At 37.9% G+C, this 20,119-nt stretch overlaps 1 pseudogene; it reads right to left on the bottom strand.

The window, feature by feature from the left end:
* The window catches only part of LOC142177339 (phosphatidylglycerophosphate phosphatase PTPMT2-like), a 101,525-nt pseudogene extending 82,154 nt beyond the window's left edge, over positions 1-19,371 (bottom strand).
* Between the last annotated feature and the right edge of the window lie 748 nt (positions 19,372-20,119).

Genomic DNA, 20,119 nt, shown 5'->3' on the forward strand with positions numbered 1-20,119 from the left:
AATGTCTAAAGGGCCTAAACTGTGGAAGTTATTACTAATATTGGTTGCATTGGATGTTGTTATTGTAGATTGAAGTTTCTTTGTGTGGTGGATCGTAGTAGTATCATTAAGGGATGAATTTGAGGTATGTTGGCTAAACTTTCTCTTTTAGAAATGAATTACATCATGTTCCCGTAAGTCTCAAGTATGGTTGGCGCAAGTTCCTTATTCTCATGTTTCGAGTTGTTCCCTATAAATTTGATTGTCCCAAATAAGCAAAGTATCAAGAATTATGTATTCTAAACGTGTTCCGAATGTTCCTATCACATTATGTTATCCTTTGGGAATACGTTCAAGAATGATATGTGTATTAAAATGTTATGTCTTTGAGTAGTGTTTCAAATGAAGGTTATGATGCCAAATTGTGTGAGAAAATCTCAATATGCTTAAAACTCTTAATAGCTCATATGTGTACCTAAAGTCTTAATTGGAAATGTCTTATTGTTGATAATCTATAAAGATGGCTGGAAGTGAAATAAGTGAATTTGGAGTATAAAGTGTGGCCAACGTGCCAAGAGTGAAAGTTATACTTGTGGCCAATGGTGCCATGGAAACAAGATTATGTGAGAAAGATTATGAAATGAGATTTGATACAACTGTTCCAAAATCGACTTTGAAAATAGAATTGCCTAAAAGCTTATGAACTCAAGTGATGCCCATATGTGGTTGTTTTTACTAATGCTATGCTTTGTAAGTATTTCCAATATGTTTTGAGCTCTTATATATTCATGAGTTGAAATGGTGTATTGCCCCTTTTGGGGTAGAGTATATCAAGAATAAATTGTGTGTTACATGTTTATGATTTGAACTTGTGCTTCGATTGCCAATTATTTTACTCCATTTCTTGGAAGGAAATCCATTGTGTTTAAAGTCTTCATTACTAACGAACCTAAAGTTGTGATTTACAGAATATTCTATTTGTTAATATTTATGATGATGATCTATGAAAGGAAAGAAATGAAAGTGTGGAATATGAAATACGGCCATTGTGCCATGAATGAAAAATCATATGTATGGCCAAGAGAGAAAATGAAATAATGACGCTGTAAGTGGATGAAAATTCCAATGAGGCTATATATGGTATGAAAGGTTATGAGGTAAATGCATTTGTATTGTTGTCTCATTTGTATGCAAATCAAAAATGCTCTTGGAAGTAACGATAGTCACCGAGGTAGGGTAGGTTGAAATAACCTAACCTCGAAACTACACGTGCTGGTGTAGGAGTGGATTGTGATTATTCCCCTTCTTTGGTATGAGATTGATGTGATAAAATTATTCCCCTTAATTGGGATAAGATGATTGATAGAAAAGGATGATGTTGATCCATACGGCATTGTGGTGAGATGGCCTAGCTGATCGGGTTGTGATTGGACACCATGCCGCACACATGGTGGTGATTGTGCTAGAAATTATAATTGAAATTGTTATTGTGGTTGATGTCTCAGATGAGATGGCCTAGTCGATCGGGCCGTGATCCGACTCCATGCTAAAAGTGTGGTGGTATTGGTATTGTGAACGATTGTATTATGAACAGCGGTATATCGGTGCTAAAGATCTCCCAACCAAAAATATATATTATTTTCGTATTTTAAAAATTGTTATGTTTTAACTGGACATTTGGATATGTTTGATTGTGACTTGCTGTTTTTATGGTTTTCCCTTTCTTATATTGGCATTCTATTTTGAAAGTGGACAGTTAGCTTTGCATACTAGTACTATTACATATGTACTAACGTCCCTTTTGCCGGGGCGCTGCATCTTCAATGGATGAAAGTGATTCAGCAGCGGGCAACTTTGGCCCTCGTTAGCAGTTACTCCCTATTCAGCAGGTTTTGGTGAGCCCTACTCTATTCCGGGCCCGATGTCACTTGCTGTTACACTTTATATTTTAAGGTATAGCCGGGGCCTTGTTGCCGGCACTTCTATACTACTCTTCTGCTGTACTTAGAGGCTCCGTAGACAGGTTTTGGGTGGTGTATGATATTGGGAATTGAACTAGAAATGTTGCTATTTGGCAAACATGTTTTTCATTATATCTATAAACTTATAATATTTTGGAAATTATGAATGAAGCTACTAATGGAAATGAAATGGGAGTTGTTAATGAAATATTTTCAGTGTTTGATTAATGGAGTGCATCTCCTCTTTTTTCATGGATAAGTTTGGGTAGAAGGATATCTAACAGGCTTTCTCGGTCAGTTTCACTCGGTTGAGTGTCGGTACCGCTCCCCGAGTTTGGGGCGTGACAAACTTGGTATCAGAGCCTAAGGTTTTAAAGGGTCCAAGGATTTCTCGGAGCCGTGTCTAGTAGAGTACTTCTTATCGGTGTGTTGTCGACCACATCTATAATGAGGAGGCTACTTGGACCTTTAGGAAATTCACACTTCTTTGATACTCTAGATCGTGTGATAGAACTCAAGATAGGAAGCTAATTCCCTCGTCATATCTCATTTTTCATATGAGTGACCCACGGGTTCAAGGCAACAAGGAGGAAATGAAAGAACCAGTTACTAGGGGAAGTGTCCCTGTTCCTATTAATGTCACCACACTACTAGATCATGTGGTGAGAAAACCTAAGAAATGAAATAGGGTTGTTGGTACCAATAAACCGGAATGTTTGATATGAAATAATAGCCACTCAGGTTTATGTTGGATGATTCTTGAAATATGTTATGGTTGTGGAAAGAGGGGGCAAAAGAAGAACAAATTCCCTAGGTTGGATACACCCATCCCGATCTGCCTGATATGCGGGAATAAACATTTGGCGTCATGTTGTGAGTATGCTCAGAAGCGTGTTTGGGGTGGTAGATTTGGGCAATTCCAAAGATCCATACAACGAGCTGTTGTAGAGATTGTTACTCCCGCCATGAAGGCATGGAGAAAGACTAAGGGGAATGCTTATGATGTATGCAAAAGGGTAAATATTAGGTAAGTGGGGCGAGTCAGTTTAGCGGACCCCATCCTCATTGTGTGAAGTGTATGAGATGTTATTCGGGGGTATGTCACTATAGCACTAATGTATGTTTTGGATGTGGAATAGAGGGGCCTCAATTAAGGTACTGCCCTATCAATCTAAAGTCATCAAGTAAGTCACTCCTTAGTACATCCTTATAAACACCGCATTATTTTCCTTGTTGTATATGTAAATCCATATTGAATAGGCCTATATAAATATGGTCTTAACCAAAACGTTGAATCACAAAACATTGCATGTACTTAATTTCTAAATGAGACACATTATTCGTGAAGCCACTCTATCACAAATTCTCTTATTTACAACCTCCTGTGGACTTATGATCTATAATTATGTCCTTGAAATTGAGTTATAACTCTAGGATTAATACTTCCCACTTGCTTCCCTAAATTCTCAACAAGGGACTATACCTGATGAATTTCTTACAGAACGTTTTGATTCAAATAGATAGTATCTGCTCACTTGTGCTAATGCATGCACAATCATAAAGTTTATCTATGTGGTATCAAATCCAATGTAAAGCAACCTAGTGTTGAGTTCCTTCTTGAGTCACTCTTTCTCTCTCCGGTGTATATGGCTCCTATGGTTGGAATAGTCACTTTACTCCTTTGTGAAAATTATCATGAATCCTTTTTCACTGTCTAGTAACATGAGAGCATATCTCAGCACCAATCATATGTGTACCTGTCAATTGTAAGGGCTCACTTGTCCGCATAAAGTTTCTGGGAAATTTGAGATTTTCTTAAATTCGTCACAGGAAGATCTATATGTTCACCCATATTAGTATGACTTTCATGTCCACCTAGATCATGCCTCAGTGACTAACTCACTTTGTTCCTAATATTGTAGTTGCCCATGATGTGGCCTGATATTGCAGCTTGAGAGTTATTATGGTAGAAACATGTCTAGCTCATAGCAAAGTGTTCATTCTCTCTAATCAATACATGATTTCACCCCAATATTAGGATGTCCTAGCTATGTGGTTTCACTCGTGAAGGGTTGAAATTAGATACTTTCAGAGTTTGGGACATATCATGAGCATATTGATTTGAAGGACAAATTTGTTGTATCTCTAGTCCTATCATATAGGATTAACTATCAGAAAAGGTTAAGCTGTCAGAATGATAATAATCTCACAAGTGCTCAACATGTTTTTCATCCACATGGGCTTGTGACATGGATTCCTTGTGTTAGTTAATGTTAAGAGCGAAAAGGAATTTCATGCATTTTGAAACCCATATCATATTCGCGGTTCCAAAGTATTCTCATTTCAAGTTAAACTGGTTTTCCCTACACTCTAGGAGACGACTGGTGTCACATACTTGGCTATTTCTCTTTGAGGCCTACTATTGCCAAACAAGGCACATATGGAATGAACCAATTGTTGCTGTCCTTTTCATTACTCATAGCCTTCCAAGAATAAATGACGCTAATGTCTTTATCCTTCCGATTATGCCCCCCATATGTCACATATCTAAAATGGCTCACTTCTGTGACATCTCAGAATCATGAACATGGCCCCTACATTATCAATGCCTATTAGGCAACTTTATGCATCATTTGTCGAATCAATGATGTTATCACAATGATTAGGCATATCAGAAATATTGGTAGTAATCTTCATGTAACTTAGGATATAACCTCCTGAAATGCCCTGCTCAGCACATTGATGGATTCTTGAAACAATTCCAGCCCAATCTCGGACCTCGTTGTTCCTATTTATAGTAACCTATGCGTGTTAAAGGTTCAAACATGTCAAAGAAGAATCATAATCCCGTGATCAAATATATTGGATAGGAAGTTTTATGGTCATATTCAAGATAGCACACCTTAGAGTAATTGTTGGACGTCGCCAAAAGTTTAGTTTGGGTGTTCGGCATAGGGATTTAGAGTTGAAGAAAGTGAATGGGTTATTTCCAAGATTTTTTCTATGAATATATTGGGTGAATTGTTAAGGAATATAAAGTATGTGTAGTCACATTAGGCCTTACGAAATCTTGAACGGAATAGGCTATACTATGACTATGATTTTTCCCTATTATTGTCCTCCGTGTACCCGGTGTTTCATGTGTCTATGTCTAAGGAGGTAGTTGTAAATCCTCTGTCTATCATTCCGGTGAAAGCTAGTGAAGATCAAGTTAATGGATAATTGGATTATGAGGGGTATCTATTTGCCATCCTTGTTAGATAAGTCCGGAAGTTGAGATTGCCTCCGTCGTGTATTATGGCAAAGTCTTTGAATCGAAGAGGCCAACTCGAAGGCCGAAATTATTGTGAAAAGAAAATATTTTTGCTTGATTGTATAGAAATTGGTTTTGATTTGAAAGGTACTTTCTAGGTGTTATGATTTAAAATTTGCAGTTCATGTCTAAATATCATTTTGATAATGTAGTGTAAGTAATGCTGAGATTAGTGTTATTGATATATATATTGTGAAACTTTGTCGAGTTGGGGATGTGTTGTTAGGAGTGGTTTTGGTGATTCTCTGGTAGGTGGATAGGCCCAGTTACAGGAAAAACTCTGCCAAAATTTTTGGAAATTTATGGAGTTAGTAGAATTGGGAACTATTGCTGTGTGGATGAGGATTTAAGTCACACTGGGTATCTATGGAGTATTTTAACCCTCATTCGAGGACGAATGATCTTAAGCGGAGGAGAATGCAAGGCCCCGTTAAAATTTCCTAATGATTTAATATTTTAATGTTCGACAACGGTATTCGGGAATAATGTATTCGAGTATCAAAGGAGTCATATGGGGTGGAACCGCATTATTTTGACATCAAAAGTGTTTCAACGACATCATTTTTTCGAGTATAATTGGTATCATATTAAGACAATGAGTTCCAAATTCAGTGTTGATTGAAGCATTAGATCCGTATTGAAATTACAGAGCCATAGCAAAAAGAATCATCGAATTCGGACATTCTATGAGAGAGTTATGCCCATTTTTGGGCAAGATAGAAACGATTTCCCATCGCCACCGCCCAGGTAGCGCGGGGCGCTATCCTTGGTGCTGGGATTTATTTCAGGTACTAGAACCAGTGCCACAGACAGCGCCCCCACGCTAACTGTGGCGCCAAAAACGCTATATACTCATTCTGGGGTTCATTTTACCCCATTTTTCTTGGCCGAACTTTGGGGTTTTCCTCCACTCTCTCAAGACCTCCAACTTCCCCCATCTTCAAGGTGAGTAATCCCCACTAATTTGGTATTTCATTCCATCAATTCCACCCTAAAACTAACTCAATCCTCTATAAGATACATATATCTTCCAGAAATATTTTCAAGAACTCAAAGGAGGGTTTTGCAAGATTTCTTCCAAAAGGTAATCCTACACCCTTAGACTTACATGTATGGATATATTATGGGAATATGAGTATGAATTAAGTATTTGAACTTATGGTATGGTGATTGGAAGCCATAAGTTCCTATTTTAAATACATAACCATTGTAGAGATTGAAAGGTGATTATTTGATGAAATTTTGTTGGTTAGGTGTGGATGGATGGTCATGTATGTGATGTTGGAAGTTATGAATTATTTAAGAATGATGATGGGATAAATTTTTGGTAAATGGTAGTAGTTGGATGAACTAATTCTATGGTTAAGAGATATAAAGATGCATGCCTACTAGGTGTTTGATAAAATGCCTAAATGGCCTAAACTATGGAAGTTGCTATTAATATTGGTTCCATTGAATGTTGTTATTATAGATTGAAGTTGCTTAGTGTAGTGGATCGTTGTAGTATCATTAAGGGATGAATTTGAGATATGTTGGCTAAACTTTCTCTTTTAGAAATGAATTCCATCATGTTCACGTATGTCTCAAGTATGGTTGGCTCAAGTTCCTTATTCTCATGTTTCGAGTTGTTCCCTATAAATTCGATTGTCCGGAATAAACAAGGTGTCGAGAATTATGTATTCAAAATGTGTTCCAAATGTTCCTATCACATTATGTTATCCATTGAGAATGTGTTCAAGAATGATATGTATATTAAAATGATATGTCTTTGAGTAGTGTTTCAAATAAAGGTTATGATGCCAAATGTGCGATAAAATTTCAATGTGCTTAAGACTCTTAATTGCTCATATGTGTACCTAATGTCATAATTGGAAATGTCTTATTGTTGATAATTTATAAAGATGGTTGGAAGTGAAATAAGTGAATTGGGAGTATAAAGTGCGGCCAACGGGCCAAGAGTGAAAGTTATACTTGTGGCCAATGGTTCCATGGAAATAAGATGATGTGAGAAAGATTATGAAATGAGATTTGATTCAACTTTTCCAAAATCGACTTTAAAAATATGTGGTTGTTTTAACTAATTCTATGCTTTGTAAGTATTTCCAATGTGTTTTGTGCTCTTATATATTCATGAGTTGAAATGGTGTATTGCCCTTTTTGGGAAAAAGTATTTCAAGAATAAATGGTGTGTTACTTATTTATGATTTGAACTTGTGCTTCGAATGCCCATCACTTTACTCCATTTCTTGGTAGGAAATCCATTGTGTTTAAAGTCTTCATTACTAATAAACCTAAAGTTGTGATTTCCGGAATATTCTATGTATTGATATTTATGATGATGATCCATGAAAGTGTTGAATATGAAATATGGCCATTGTGCCATGAATAAAAAATCATATGTATGGCTAAGAGAGCCAATAAAATAATGATGTTGAAAGTTGTTGAAAGTACTAATGAAGCTATATACAATATGAAAGGTCATGAGGTAAATGAAATATGTATTTATGTTTTCTTTGTATGCAAATAAAAAAAATGCTTTCCCCCTTATTGGGGATGATATTGATATCATAAAGTTATTCCCCTTATTTGGGATGAGATTGATGATAGAAAAGTATGATGTCTCAAATAAGACAGCCTAGCCGATCGGGTCTTGATCGGACACCATATCGCACACATGGTGGTGATTGTGCTAGAAATTGTAATTGAAATTGTGATTTTGGTTAATGTCTTCAAATAAGACAGCCTAACCGATCGGGTCATGATCGGACTCCATGCTAGATTCACGGTGGTATATTTTCACAAAGATTGTGATTGTGGTTGATGTCTCAAATAAGATGGCCTAGACGATCGGGTCATGATCGGACTCCGTGTTAAAAGTACGGTGGTATTGGTATTGATAGTGATTGTGTTTGATGTCTCTAATGTGATAGCCTAGACGATCGGGTCGTGATCGGACTCCATGCTAAATGTACGGTGGTATTGCTATTGTGAATATTGGTACTATAAACGGTGGTATTGTTATTGTGAATATTAGTATTGTAAAATGTGGTGTAGTGATATATCGGTGCTAAATATCTCCCAACCAAAAATAATATTATCATCATATTTTGATTATCACTTCACAATGTTATCTTCATATTTTGGAAATTATTATGTTTTAAATTGGCATTTGAATATCATTGATTATTGATTGTTGTTTCCACGGTTTTCCCTTTCTTAAATTGACATTCTATTTTGAAAAAGGACAATTAGCTTTACATACTAGTACTATTCCATATGTACTAACGTCCCTTTTGCCGGGGGCACTGCATCTTCAATGGATGCAGGTGATTCAGCAGCGGGTAGCTTTGGTCCTCGTTAGCAGTTACTCCCTATTCAGCAGGTTTTGGTGAGCCCTACTCTATTCCGGATCCGATGTCACTTGATGTTACACTTTGTGTCTTGAGGTGTAGCCGGGGCCTTGTTTCCAGCACTTCCATACTACTCTTCTGTTGTACTTAGAGGCTCCGTAGACAGGTTGTGGGTGGTGTTTGATGTGGAGAATTGAACTAGAAATGTTGGTAATTGGCAAACATATTTTTTAATATATCTATAAACTTGTAATATTTACCCAAAATCCCGCTATAGGCGTCGTGATGGAACTTAGTCTCTAAGACTAGGTAAGCCGATTACAATTACATTTCGAGCCATTTGTTTTACATATAATGTAATACAAGTGTCGAAATTAGAAATGGAAACAAATATAACAACCTCCCAAGACTGATAATACTGAGTCACGAATGATCCTAAGTGGGGGGAAATATAACACCCCGGAAAAATTTTGAAGTACTTCAGCACTATCAAGAAAGTTGATGTGTGCGTAGGCACGAGTTGCTATAGCCAGTTGAGACTAATACTGTGTATTGATGTGAAAATCAGGCCTTGTGAAAATGTTTGGAATGTAAGAAATTGGTTTTAAAGTTTATAAGTATGGATGAAAGAAGTAATCTTCAACTGAGATGGCGTTGTCGGATCAATGGTAAATTTGCGGTGATGTAGAATTACCCGCAAATTATGTGTGTAAGAATCCACTCAGTAATTTAATATCCTCAGAATAATTCTTCGCACGTTCGAGGACGAACGTATATTTAAGAGGGGAGAATGTAACGACCCGACTTGTCGTTTTAAGAATTTACGCCCCGTACAATGACTTAAGGTCCCGAACAACTTCGTAATAGGTATTATGACTTGCGTGTATGGTTGAGTTTGGTTTTCGGACGATTTGGGATCAAATTGGGAGAACAATTCTTATTTAAGAAGCTTAAAAGAAAAGAGTTGACCAGAGAGTCGACTTTTGAGCAAACGACTCCGGAATAGAATTTTTATGAATCCAATATCTCCGTATGGTGATTTTGGACTTAGGAGTGTGTCCGGATATTTATTTGGAAGTCTGTAGTTGATTTTGGCTTGAAATGGCAAAATTTGGAAATGGCGAAAGTTGGAAGCTTTGAAAGTTTGATCGGGAGTCGACTTTATTGATATCGGGGTCAGAATCCAGTTATGGAAATTTTGATAGGTCTGTTATGTCATTTATGACTTGTGTGTAAAATGTTTGGTCAATCGGACTTGATTTGCTATGTTTCGGCATCAAACCTAGAATATTTCGACATCGATTCTCCAAGAATACGTGGTATCATATTAATAAAATGAGCTCCAAATTCAATTTTGATTAAAGCATTAGATCCGTATTGCAATTTTGGAGCCATAGCAAAAAGAATCGTCGAATTCGGACATCATATGAGAGAGTTATGCCCATTTCCGTGTCGAGAACGATTTTCTATCGCCGTTAGCGCCCAGGGTAGCGTGGGGCGCTAGCCCTGGCGCTGGGATGTTTAAAGGTTCTGGGAACAACGCCACAGGCTGCGCCCCACGCCACCTGTGGCGCCTGAACAGTAAAAACCCCCATAAAACGGGGAGTTTTGCCATTTTTATTCATTTTTGAGTTTGGGGAGCTCGGTTTAAGCGATGTTTGGGCAATTTTCACGGAAAAACATTGGGGTAAGTGTTCCTTATCCTATATTGATTATATTTCATGATTTCATACTCATTTAAATCATGAATCTGTGAATTTATGGAAGAAAAATCAGTTTTTTTTATAAAGTCTTCCAAAAATATAAAATGAAGATTTGAAGGTCAATCCGATGTCGGAATTTGATAATTTTTGTATAGTTGGACTCGTGGTTGAATGGGCGTTGATATTTTATAACTTTTGTCGAGTTCCGATACGTGAGCCCCACTGTTGATTTTTGAGTTAATTTCAGATTTATATTGTGAAATTTAGCAAATTCATATGGAATTAATTCCTATGATTCGTGTTGAGTATATTGAATTGTTTGTGACTTGATTTGAAACTTTCGGACACGAATTCGAGAGGCAAAGGTTTATTGGAATGTTGAAGTTGGTTGCGAAACGAGGTAAGTATCTTGCCTAACCTTGAGTGGGGGAATTACCCCTTAGGCATTGAGTCTTATGTGAAAATTGTGTAATTGAAAACTATGTACGCGAGGTGATGAGTACGTACTTGGTTTATATGTTCAAATTATATCGGTTGAAATTCGTAGACGCCCTTATGTATTAAATTAGAAAATTGTTGGAACTTAGTAAATCCTTGATTTGTCATGCCTCATTCCTTGTTTGTCGAATTTGTATTTTATATGATAATTTAGTGTTATTGTCACTTGGATTTTTATGTGAATTCCATGTGTTGTTGATTTGATATTTCTTGGAAATAATCACATTATTGTTTTTTCATCGGCAAATAATTAATTAAATAAGTTTAAATTGAGGCATTTATATATTTATCAAAAAGCTGGATTAAAGAAGGTGTTGTCCTGTGATGAGATATTTTCCCATCCTTGTGGTTGTTTTTGAGATTTTATATACATTGTGTTGAGCCGTGGACTATCTGTTGTGAAATTAATTGACTTTATTATACCCTTGGAATGGTTGTGGCCTATGGGCAATTTGTAAATTCGAGTTGATGATGTTGTTTTATTGTGATACTATTTTGTGTGAATTGTTGTGTGATTTGGGTTACTGTTATGCAGCGTACAAGGGTGAAATTCCATTGTTGACATTATGCGGGCATAAAACTATTGTTATGTGTGTTGGAATATTGTCTGGGCGGAGTGATAAGGGAGGCTATTAAACAGAGCGATAAATGAGGCTATTATAGGAGCAATAAGGGTGGCTATAGGAGCGATAAGGGTGGCTATTGATATTGTCAGGGCGGAGGGATACAGGAGGCTATTATAGGAGTGATAAGGGTGGTTATAGGAGAGATAAGGGTGCCTATTGGAAGGGATGATATGTGACGATGTGGGATTATTGTGTTGGTAATTTTTATGTGATGATTTGGGGTTATTGCGTTGGAAACTTTCATGTGATGTTGTGATTTTCCTTGTGTTTATTTTATATCTTGTGCAACTTCTCTTGTTGTTTTGGTAAACTTGATAATAGTCTGATCTATGTTGAGATTGTGAGCCTGTGGCTATTTCCGGGCGGATTATGTTATTGGCATGTGAACTGTCCATGCAGATCTGATATGAAATATGGGCATGAGGTTCCAGGTAAATATAATGATTATGTTATTGGCACGTGAACTGTCCGTGCAAATGTGAAATGAAATATGGGCACGAGGTGCTGGGAAAATATGATGATTATATTATTGGCACGTGAGTTGTCCGTGCGGTTATGATAGAAATATGGGCATGAGGTGCCATGGAAATATGAAAGTGGGCTGAGACCCGTGTTACGACAATATGAAAGTGGGCCGAGACTCGTGTCTTATGATTATGAAATGAGGTGTCACAAAGTGACTTTTATTTGAAAGATATTTACTTGAAAGAATTTTATATTCGAAAGATATTTATTTGAAAGAAATATATTCAGAAAGTATTCATTCGAAATAATTATATGTGAAAGATTTATATATGAAGGACTTGTTTAATTGGTTGTACTTGTGTTCCTTATTCGTTTGAGCAATAATTATGGTATTCTTGTTGCCTTGTTGTTTATATCACTAGTTGATTTTTGTTGCTATCACTACTAGTTATTTTCCAGTACTATTATATACTGCTATTTTGCACAGGTTATTTGACTAGTGAGTGTCTTGACTGAACCTCGTCACTACTCTATCGAGGTTAGTCTTGATACTTACTGGGTATCGACTGTGGTGTACTCATACTACACTTCTGTACATTTTTATGCAGAGCCAGGTATTGGAGATACCGGACTCGGGAAGAGTTAGTGTGTTGATCGCAAGGATTCAAGGTAGAGCTGCTTGGTCGTCGTAGTCTCTTGAAGTCTTATCATTTTATTGTACTGTTAACTATTAACCAAACAGTATAGAGTATTCAGTTAGAGTTTGTGACTCGGTATTACCAGTCTTGGGATGTTGTTATATTTGTTTCCGTTTCTGATTTTGACACTTGTATTACATTATATGTAAAAAAACAAAAATGGCTCGAAATGTAATTGTAATCGGCTTACCTAGTCTTAGAGACTAAGTGCCATCACGACACCTATGGTGGAATTTTGGGTCGTGACAAGAGTCCTAAACAATCAAATTCCCATAAATAAGACCGAGCACATACTCGTCACACCACGTACACGGCCTTCACATGACACAATTAACACAAATGACTCAATCTTAAGGGGTAGTCCCTCCCCCCCCTCCCCCACAAAGTTAAATAAGATACTTACCTCAAAGAAGCTAGACTGATACTTTAAAATTACCTCCTCGTGTGAAACAAATCTCCGGACGGCTCAAATCTAGCCAAAACAACTTAATATCATAAATAAAAACCATAGGAAAAAATCCGGATAATAAAGTTTTGATCTTTAATTAATACTAAAAAGTTAACTCAAAGAGTCAAGCCCGGGCTCGTGCCTCAGAACCCGACCAAAATTACAAAAATCCGAACACCCATTCGATAACTGCCACGACCCAAATTAACCCTCCGTAAGGTGTCATGACGGCACCTAATCTTTACGACTAGGTAAGCCTAATATTACGAAAAATGTAAAGAAAACATAACATTTTAAAGATAAATAGCATATTGTGAATAACCAAAAGTAGTACCACTCGACATATACAAAATAATTTCTCAAGACCCGAAATATCACTAAGTCACAAGCTGCTATAATCTATGTAGCTCTATACAATAGTTTGAAGATAATAAAAAAAGTCTCTAAGCGAGGGAGTAGAAGGGGACTCCGAGGATCTACGGACGCAAGCAGAAGCACCTTGAAGTCTCCTAGAATCAGCAGCACGCACTAACCGCGAGGCTAATAGCTCGTACCTGAATCTGCACACGAAAACATGTGCAGGAAAGGATATGAGTACACCATAATGGTACCCAGTAAGTGCCAAGCCTAATCTCGATCGAGTAGTGACGAGGTCAGATCAAGGCCCTACCGGAGTAAATATAATAAATTAAACAGTAAAAGATATAAGTAAAATTTACGGTAACAAGTTAAAGCAATTCTCAAAAATTTAACAGTTAAGGGAGCCCTCAGCTCAGAACAAGGTAAACACAATGAGGAATCTCCCGGGATACCGTCCCGAAGTTCCGAATAATTATGCAGTACAGAGGGATCTCCCAGAATATGTCCGTAATCCCAGAAGTAAAGATGCAGTGCTGGGGGATCTCCCGGAATACGTCCATAGTCCCAAAATAAATATGCAAGGCAACTTTCAGAAATCCATTCCTAACTCGATATCAAAAATTCCACTATCGGCCGAAATCGCCGAAAATCTAACTTTCACCAATTCAAGCCTAAATCTACTACAGACCTCCAAAACACATTCCGGACGCGCTCCTAAACTCAAAATCACTCAACGGAGCTAACGGAGTCAACGGAATTCTATTCCGTATCCGTCTTCACACAGTCCGACTACGGTCCAATTTCTAAGGCTTAAACTCACAACTAGGGACTAAGTGTCCCAAAACTCCCCGAATTCCATAACCAATAACTCCGGAAAATCCCAAAAGCAGAAAAAAATGTGGGAAAACATATATTAGGGGATCGTGGCTCTAATTATCAAAACGACCGGCCGGGTCGTTACAATAACGAGTCCAACCATACAAGAATTACTCAAATTCGACCTCAAATCGCTTTTCAAATCCGCAAAATTTAGTCTAAGAAGTTTTCACAATTTTCCCCCAAATTTCCAACTCAAATCACTAATTAAATGATGAAAGTAACAATGGATTCATGTAATATAGCCAAAATCGAGTTAGAATCACTTACCCGGATGATTTTCTTGAAAACCCCACGAAACATCGCCACAAACCGAGCTCTCTAGGTCCAAAAATGAAAATGAGATGAAACCCTCATTTATATGGTATCACATCTGATCTCCCAAAGTGATGACCGCACATTTTTTGTGAGGTCCGCACTTCCAAGTTCTGCGGCCGCGATCCAAATTGTGCGGCCGCACTCTTCCAAACTTCAGTAAATTGACCATAACTTTATGTACAAATGTCCAAATGATGAATGATTTTATTTTCTGAAAACTAGACTCAAAGGGCTACAACTTTTAGTTTTGGATCATCTCCAAATTCTTTATAGATTAAATAATATAAGATTCTGAAGTCAGACCATCAAACCTGCAGGTTTCCCCTGCTGCGGTCCGCACCTTTCTCCACTGCGGCGGCATATGGGCTTTGACTCAACACTCCAAAAATGTGCCCTCTGCACTTCAATTGCTCCAGAACATCATGAAAGTGCCAAAATGCCCAAACTTGTTCAAAACTCACCTGGGACCCCACCCCATCATACCAACAAGTCCTAAAATATAATACAAACTTACTCGAAGACTCAAATCACATCAAACAACGTCGAAACTACGAATCGCACCTCGAATCAAACTTATGAACTTTCAAATCCTCCAACTTCCAAAACTTGTGCCGAACATATCAAATCAACCCGGAATGACGTCGAATTTTGCATGCAAGTCCCAAATGACATAACAGATCTAATACAATTCTCGAAATCGCAATCCGAGCCCGATATCAACAAAGTCAACTCCCGGTCACTTGACCTTTCAAAACTTCAACTTTTCAATTTTCGCCAAAATACATCAAATTATCCTATAGACCTCCAAATCCAAATCCGAATGCACGCCTAAGTCCAAAATCACCATAAAAAGTTATTGGAATCATCAAAATATCATTTTAGAGTTGTCTATACAAAAGTCAAATTCCGGTCAACTCTTACCGCTTAAGCTTCTAAAACAAGAATCCTTCTTCCAAATTGATCCCGAATTATCCAAAATCCGAACTTGACCACACACGCAAATCATAACACATAATACGATTCTTCTCGAAACCTTAAGCCGCCAAACGGGACACAAATTCTTAAAATGATAGGTCGGGTCGTTACAACCTACTATGGCATTGTACACGGTGGCCAGGTCCATGATGTGGAATGTTGTCTCTAGAGTTACGCCGCCGGCCAAAACAGGGAGTGTAACTTTCTTGGATGTTCATTCAACTGCATTATTAAAACCAGTTAGTGTGATGCAGTGCGACACTATCTTATACTCGAGCCTCATTTGGGTAAGGACTCGGGGATGGATAATACATGCACCGCTTCCATCGTCTACCATGATGCGTTTGACATCAGTATCTAAGATGCGTTTGACATCAATATCTAAAATTAGGGAAAGTCAAACCGTCAGCATCTGACTCGTCGAAGATGATACTCTCTTTGAATCTGTCATACCATTCGCGGGTGATCGATCTCTTGAGTTTGTGAGTGGTGGTAAACTTCACGCCATTGAAAGAGGCATTGTCACCGTCACCGATGATCCTATTGATGGTACTAGCTGGTGATGGTGGCTTTAGCGGGCCATGATGTTCACGTCTTTTGGCGAAGTTGGTCCTCCCCTTGTCGCTTAACAGTTCATTGAGGTGCCCTTGCCGTAACATATTTATGTCTTCCTATCTGAGGGCAGTGCAATCTTCTGTTTTGTGGTGTTCGGGTTTGATCTCATCTTTGGCGGCAACTTCAGTTTCTCAAGGGTATATACTATTTCTGTAGGCGATACACAAAAATTGTGAGCAGATAATAAAAGAGGCATACCAACTTCACCTTGGTCTGGACGGGCCTTCTTCATAGCGGATGGAGGGTGCAACGGCCGCCCAACATATGGTTGGTGCTGTTATCCGGTAGGTCATGTAATCGGGTGCTCTTTTCTGCTACTGTCTCTTCGTTATTTTCTGGATTCGACTTGTGCCGAGGTTAGCCGGTGAGTTGGTCCTTTGAGATCATCCTCGTCTGCTCGGACCTCGGCACAGTAAGCATTGTGAATTTCATCCCAAGTGGTTGGAGGATACTTCATCAATTGACTCAACAGTTTTCTAGTTGCTCTTGAACCCTCTCGATTCAACCTGTTCTGATAAGTTGCGACCTCCATCTCTTCGGATACGTTTGGCAAAGTCATCCTTACTCTGTTGAACCGAGCGAGGAAGTCCCTTAGTCCCTCTCCTAGGGATTTCTTAATAGCAAATATGTCGTTTACTCTCGCCACAGCCTTCTTGGCTACGGTATGGGCGGTTACGAACTTATCAGCCATTTCTTCAAAAGTTTCTATGGAGTGTGATGGTAGTTGCGATCACCATATTAATGTCCCTCATGTGAGGGTCTTGCTAAACTTCTTTAGAAAAATAGAGGACACTTGTTCATTAGCGAGATTGTTGCCTTTCACGGCGAGGACGTAGTAGGTCCCATGATCTTCAGGATCGGTCGTGCCGTCGTATATGCTGAGGTAGGACGTCATTTTGAAGGTCTTTGGTATGGCATGTGGGGCTGAATCATCGCTTTATCCCTTTTAGGCAGCAACTTGGGAGTGCCCGGTATCTTGTCAACCCGTTCTTGGTGTTATTTTATCTGATCTCGGAGCACCTTATTTCATTCTCCCTTTCTTCCATCATTTTTAGAATGGCAGCGAGGGCGTTTTTACCTGCACTATCAATGACATTGTGACTTATACCTGTCATTGGTGGGAAGGGTTGGTTGCACTGCTCGTCTGTTTGTTGTATCATGCAAGCCCTTGCGGTTTTTGCAGCCACACCTGGGGTGGGTTTGTTGAGGAAGCTTGCTAGCTTGTCGGTTAGCCATGCCTCGAGGAGTTTCTTCACAGCTGGGGGCGTCCCTTCCTCTGTAGACGTGGAGGCCCCTTTACCGCTGGGTTTTGTTATGCTGCAGTGTAGGGGAAGTGATCTCTCTCGCCTAGAGGATACGCTGGGGGTCGTTTCCTCACCTACCGTTTCATAACTTTCATTGATGAAATTTAAGAGGTTGGTTGGGAAGCCACCTTTTATTCTCGTCTGTTCCTCTTGGTTACTTGCCATGTAGGGTTTTGTAAATACAAAGAAAGGAGATCTTGAGATTTTTGTGACGTTAGTGACCTACGTTACTTGTAGATCTAGAGAAAATTAAAATTTTAACTAAGAATTCCCCACAGACAACGCCAAAGTGTTTGACCAAAAAGTATAGATCTTTGTTCAAATAATTAAATTAATATGAATAAGGATTAATCTTAGCTAACAATAATATCCCTAAATGGAGTTCTTAAAGAAGCAACAAATATTACATAGATCTGGTCGGACAATGGCAATAGCATACAATAAATATTCTAGAAATCGAAAGTAATAATGTAGCATTCAATGATAATGAACATCAATAAATGACATTTAAGTAAATAGAAGGAATGGTCCACCCAAGAAAGGATGGAATAAGTGGATGTTCTTTCTGACAATGATGAATGATAGACAATCCCTTGAATATTTGAGTTATTCTCGGATAAATATAGACAAGAATCTCAGTGAAAAGATGATATTTGTATCTTAGCAAGTGAGATCCGATTCTTAAGTCAAAGTGTGTTATTTACAAATGAATATCACATGTCCCCTATCATTCTCTCTTTTTCTATTTATAGGGAACATGTTCCTAAGAAACCCTAATAGTACAAGTGCAGAGAATATCTACTAGAATATTCTCTTTAATATCCTATCTTGAAAACTAGCCGTTACAACTCTGTCAACGGTACTCGACCTCGGCCTCAACCCTTGTTGACACCTCGACTACGACTCTCGTTGACTCTTCGACCACAAATTTCGCTGCTCCTTGAGCCATTTCGACAAATGACGACTTGTGAACTTTCCCTTAATACTATCTTGGATTGAATATTCTAAAAACGGATTCTGACCCATATAGATGGTACCAAAGTTTCATAAGGCTCATTCAGCGTAAATACTCCACCAACTCCAAGCTGCTTTAATCGAGGAACAACATATGGAAATGGAACCTCTCCCAGCAGAAGAAACTGATGAATCAAAAACCAAAATCACGAAGGAACTACACTCTTGTACAACAAAGCAGAAAGTGTTGGAATTGCCAAAGTTTATAAAAAGTCAACCAACAAAAATAAGAATAATTTTTACCAAGGGGTACAAAGCACACCTGATCAATTTGATCCCACCATCTGAACTCAGATTGAATTTTGTTCCTGAAAACGTTTTAAATAAGGTCGGGTAAAATAGGATCCGAGCACCCGCTCTAACTAGTGCTCTCTTGGTATCCGACCCGCCAATCAGCTGTTTCTCAGAGTTACTACACTTTTCCACCGACAATTCATCCGCCTCCATTATTTTCATTTCCAACAACTTACTATTCTCAATTCAACTTGATTTATTATTTGCAGCTGCATAAAATCCTAAACTTCGGATGAAAACCAAACAGAGGAGGTTTAAGATTAATCTCGAAATGATTGAAGATCAGATCATTCCACGGCATACTAAGCGATGACTATTAGGAGGGAATGAGAGTGGATTCGAATCAATAAAGGATGAACGGTTGCGCATAGTCAAACATGTGGAGAAAGGTAAATATTAGTCTTGGGATTAGCGTTATTTACAGAATAGCCAAGTAAATATTCGGACTGGGAATATATGATTTTGATCTTGTCCTGGGAGCAGCTGGTGATTAGATTTAAAAGGATTGAAAAAAAAAAGATTCATATAGGCAAATGTGTATTAACCAATTGAGATGAATCAAGGTTTCAGTCAGGTTACCAATCTTATTGAGTCATGTTTATAGCTATTAATTTAAATTATTTATGGTTGCTAATTGATCATTTTGTATATATTACTAACATGCTCCAATCCCACCGTATATAGACAAAATTATATCAGATATCACTTGGGCCTACAACCTATCGGAAAATGACCCATATTTGAACCCTAACCTGGTCTGGCCCAGGTTGTACATATTTTGAAATTTTCTTTACACCCATTAGCCCATAGTAAATTAGTAACGATAATTTAGTTTTTTGTTTTTAATTTTATTTGGCTTTCTCTCTCTCTTCTTCTCACATCTTCTACATATGCTTCAAGGGGTCGTCCGCCATTACTGCTTCTCCCTCTGTGTCACATGGTTGCAATGTAAGAAAATTGAAGAGTAGAAGTGTACCATTGAAGGCCATTCAAAGCTTCGCTTCGAAAATAAGATTTTTTGAGTTTATTAGTTTTTTGGATTGGGTGTTGTTCCAATTGATTACAAATATCAAAATGATTTCAAAATTTAAATTTGAAGTGATTTGAGCAAGGTTTGAGTTAAATTTCAAAAAAGACGCAAGCAAGAAGACGAAATCAGTTTTTTGTATAATTATGTATAATCTTGTATAATAGTGTATATGAGTGTATAAACACATCTTATATACTTTTATACACCTTTATACAAGCGTCTATAGACGAACTTTTTCCATGATTTTCAGTTGCAATTCTTGTTCAAAACCAATCCAAATCTCTATTAAATG

Source organism: Nicotiana tabacum, chromosome 23 (assembly GCF_000715075.1).
Source record: "Nicotiana tabacum cultivar K326 chromosome 23, ASM71507v2, whole genome shotgun sequence".
NCBI classification, from domain to species: Eukaryota; Viridiplantae; Streptophyta; class Magnoliopsida; order Solanales; family Solanaceae; genus Nicotiana; species Nicotiana tabacum.